This window comes from Triturus cristatus, chromosome 5_1 (assembly GCF_964204655.1).
Source record: "Triturus cristatus chromosome 5_1, aTriCri1.1, whole genome shotgun sequence".
In the NCBI taxonomy this organism is placed as follows: Eukaryota; Metazoa; Chordata; class Amphibia; order Caudata; family Salamandridae; genus Triturus; species Triturus cristatus.
Window position 1 is genome coordinate 678718469 of NC_140587.1, and position 3899 is coordinate 678722367.

Sequence of the window (3899 nt, forward strand, 5' to 3'; positions counted from 1 at the left end):
AGTCCAAACTGCTTATCATCATCATCATATTGCTAACAAGCTTGTTAGATACAGGTTATATCCATAAACTGTACAGAGCCTATCATAGTTCATGGCACCTCTTCAGTGAAAGTAGTTCAGCAATCACATGGCACGTACGCATCTGATGTATAAACACCCTCACCAAGTCTGAGTCACCAACCATTGTATGTCAAGGTTCAAGCCCTTTCTAACACTGTTGAAAGTAAAAATCCAGAATGTTTCACGTTGTTTTCGAATGGTCTCTATTGGTGTCCCAGCTTTACTCTGGATTTTTTCCAAAATCAGCCATTTAAATTCACTTTCTGAATGGTTTTTATCCATGCAGTGTTGTACAAGGGGTGCTGTAATTTTCTTCGTACGTATAGCTGATTTGTGCTCGCTATATCGAGTACGGAATTCTCGTGCGGTTTCTCCGATGTATGCTAGACCGCAAGGGCATAGTAGCATGTATACAATGTTATGACTTCTGCAATTTGTTAGGTCTCGCAACTTTACACATTTTCCTTCGTATTGTACGGTATCTGTAACCATAGCACTATCACAAGCATGGCAAGAGCCACACTTGTGATTTCCTAGGATCAAAGGCAGACCTGTTATTGTGAGTTGACGTCCTGCGGTTGGTTGGATAGGTCTAGTGTGCACTAGAAGGTCGCGTAGGTTGCGGTTTCTTCGATACGCTACCAGAGGTGGTTCCAGCTGAGTTTCATTTTCATCACTATTTAAGATTTTCCAATTTTTCATAATGATGTTTCTGATCTTATAATTCAATGAAGAGTGGTTGATGACACATACCACTTGATCTTTGGGTGCACGAGCAGTGCCTGTTAATAACGCCTCTCTGTCGTAATATTTAGCCCTTTTATAGGCATGTCTTATCAACCTATGTGGGTAGCCTCTGGCCAGAAGTCGTACCCGAAGGGCATCTCCATGTCTGTGGAACTCACGCATATCTGTGCAATTACGCCTGATGCGCAAAAATTCTCCAAAAGGGATTGCATCTCTTTGGCTCGTTGGATGGAAGCTATGGTAGTGTAATATGGTATTTTTTGCAGTCGGCTTTCTATATAGACTTACTTCAATGATGTTATTGGAGCCTGAGATGAGAATGTCCAAAAATTCCACCTGGTGGGCACTACTTTTGGCTGTAAATTTTAAATTACAGTCACTGGCGTTAAGCCAAAGTATGAATTCACCGCCGTACCGCTATCGTTGGTCTACCCGGAAGACCGTGAGGTTGAGAAACCATTGATGAAGAGGGACTCTAAAAAATAAGGTAAACCGCTAGATAGACTAATTTCCAGACAGAGTGGTGTTTGGGCCGCTACATCCTTTCTTCATTTGATTAGCTAAATAGACTTGGTAACAAATTCACTAGTTAACGCTGTCCTGTTTCGATTCTCTTTAGATGTAACACGTCCCCGACTGAAAAGATTAATAACACAGCTCTGGATACATTTGATCAGGACGGTTGTATTACCGTACCGTTATCTCTGGTACATCTATATAATTTTGGAGGAAAAGAACTTCAAATATAAAAGGTAAGCCTTTTTGGCGCCTAATTTGCCTAATGACCAGGTGGCAGCACTATTCATATCCTTGTAAAAAATTGTCTTTGTAAATTCGTTACAACAAACAAAAGATGACTCCAGTCTCTGTTCTATTTAGTGCTGAGGTGTTGCTAGACACAATAGGATAACGGCTGCAAACCTTGATGAATAACAGATAATGAACACGACTCCGGTATCGAATTAAGGTTAGCTCCTATTTTACTAATAAGTCCCTTAGAATAAACACTGTTTTTCATATAAAGTACTGTTAGAGTATCGAGTTAGTCGCCAGAGTAGGTTTTATATGCATAAAGTGATTTATATAAATAGATCTGTTTAGATAAAAAGAACAGATGACGAAAAGATCTTTAAAATGTAGGAATGGGTCTATAGGAACACTACTTGTGATATAATAACTGGCTTAATACGTCACCTGTGTTTCTATTTGAATATACAAATTCGGCAGTAATCTGTTTAGAAGTGGTATTAGACCTACGTGGTAACAGATTAAATTAAATTTAACAGTGGTTCTTTCGACTTTTCTATGTGCAAGCTGAAAAACACCATCACATTTCTGTTCCCTTGGTTTTTCAGGAGGTTTTTGCCTGATTTACATTCATAGAGACTGTGACCCCGCCAAAAAGATAAAAAGATAACTAATGAGTGTATGCACTGTGCTGACAGATTTTTGAATCCTTTCCATCGAGCGTATGACGAGATACTCTGTACAGAATACCTTTTAAAACAAGTAAGCTTCCTGCCCCCCTGCCTTTCATTATAGCAGTGGTGTCTAGGTATAGCACAGAGGACGATAACATTAGTGATACACGTGGTGTCTTAAGCTTTTATTGGTGGTGGTATTGTATTCCGCTTTAAGATGCATTGTACATACGCAAAGACGTGTCCCGTAAAAATCTGCTACCTCCATGTAATCTAAGCATATGTGGTCGTTATGTTGATTGTGCAACGGTAACGTGGTGATAGTTATTTCATTTTGACAAGAATGTTTTGGATGTATATTTCCTTTTCTCTATTTTCCTTCTTTTTTCGTTTGTAAAAACTCTTTCTGAAATTTCTTATTCAGTGATCACCTAACCTGTGAGGATTTCTGTAATTCATAGGGAATCTTGGGCAATTAAAAAAAACCTTTTTATGTATATATTATTGCAGGTATTCCCTGGGCATTATCGTTTCTGAATACATCTGTGGTCCTGATGAAGGTGGCACCTACGCCATCGAAACGCGTCGACCATTGACTTGACACTACTACTCTGCGTTTGCAGTTGATTTGTTAGTCACAGGAGGCTATTGTGTATCTTGTACCTCCAATGTTCAATTAACGATAACAAAACATTTTTTTACCTCTTCTCGATGTTTTTATGAGATGTATATGTATGAATGTGGAATGATGTGGGATGTGTGTAGATGTGACTGTGGGATGAGATAGATCCTTCGTGATCTATATTAGGTTGTCCCAGGGACTACTGCTAATGATTAATTTATTTAATGTACATTCACTGTAATGCACTTAATCAGTGAAATTTAAAAGTTTGAAATTTATTTTTGTGATAAGAAAAAGAAATATATTGAATTTTTTCAAAGAAAAACATAAAATGAACTAATGATAAAAAATAAAAAAGAAATAAATTGAAAAATATTTCTTTGTGTTTGGTATCACTAATGTGTAGGCCCTTATGTTTCCCTTTCACAATTAAATTGTTTTCCATGAATAGAGGTCATGAGGGAGTTTCTCTATTATGACGGAGTCCATTTTGGTTCCAATCTTTAAAAAGGGGGATCGCAACAGTCCGTCATTTCCGAACTCCAATACGGCTTCAGGGAGGTCTGGGTACCATCGACCAGGTCCTGAATCTGGTTCTATTAAGAGGGAAATCCGTAAACGCGAAGGGAGGTAATTTCCACATGGCTTATTTCGACCTCTCTGCAGCGTTTGACTGCGTTTCACATGCAAAATTATGGTCCATTATGTCGGACATAGGGGTGGATAAGACCCTAGTTAATTATATCCGAGAACTCTACTCTGGCGCTACTACTAGAGTGAGGTTCGGTACAGGGGGCCGGCTGTCTTCACCTTTTAGGGTAGAGCGGGAAGTTAGACAGGGCTGTGTCCTGGCTCCCTTCCTTTTTACCATCTATACCAACGGCTTGGAGGCAGCCATGTTGGAAGGAAGCCAGGACCTACCTCTGATCAATAACCGCCCAATTCCCGCATTACTATATGCAGATGATGCGGTAATCATCGCTCGTACCCCACTGGAACTACAACGCTACCTGACTCGCTATTACAACTTTATGTCCAACCTAGACCTA

The 3899-nt window shown here is 39.4% G+C and overlaps 1 long non-coding RNA gene across 1 annotated transcript; it reads left to right on the plus strand.

Annotated features, from left to right (window-relative positions):
* Nucleotides 1-1221: 1221 nt before the first annotated feature.
* Nucleotides 1222-3141, plus strand: LOC146831361 (uncharacterized). The gene is made up of 4 exons (XR_014961273.1): nucleotides 1222-1294; nucleotides 1427-1559; nucleotides 1687-1774; nucleotides 2739-3141. It is a non-coding gene; the product is annotated as an uncharacterized LOC146831361 (long non-coding RNA).
* The last annotated feature ends 758 nt before the right edge of the window (nucleotides 3142-3899 follow it).